The sequence below is a fragment of the Furipterus horrens genome, unplaced genomic scaffold (genome assembly GCF_987537825.1).
Source record: "Furipterus horrens unplaced genomic scaffold, mFurHor1.1.pri manual_scaffold_17, whole genome shotgun sequence".
Classification (NCBI taxonomy): Eukaryota; Metazoa; Chordata; class Mammalia; order Chiroptera; family Furipteridae; genus Furipterus; species Furipterus horrens.
Window position 1 is genome coordinate 15,905,759 of NW_028327187.1, and position 594 is coordinate 15,906,352.

Genomic DNA, 594 nt, shown 5'->3' on the forward strand with positions numbered 1-594 from the left:
CTTGTGTGTGGTATAAGAAGGTGGTCTAGTTTCACTTTTTCTGTCCAATTTGCCCAATACCAATTATTTAATAGACTACCTTTAGCCCATTGTATATACTTGCTTCCTCTGTCAAATATTAGTTGACTATAAAGGTGTGGGTTTACTTCTGCATTCTCTAATCTGTTGTACTGATCTATTTGTCTGTTTTTATGCCAGTATCATGCTCTTTTGACTACTATGGTCTTATAATATAGTTTGATATTAAGTAGTGTGATTTCTCCAACTTTGTTCTTTTTTCTGACGATCACTGTTATTATGTAGGGCCTTTTGTAGTTCCATATAAATTTAGGAAATATTTATTCTAGTTCTGTGAAACACATCAATCTTAGTGATGTTAATTTTTCCTATCCATGAACACTTCCATAGCATGTACTTCCACTTATTTGTGTCTTCTTCAATTTCTTTCTTCAGTGTCTTATAATTTTATGAGTACAGGTCTTTTACATCTTTGGTTAGGTTTATTCTTAGATGTTTTATTATTTTATTTTTAATATTTTTGTATTACATTTATCCCACTTTTCCCCTCATTGCTACCCCCCACTCAGCCCACCT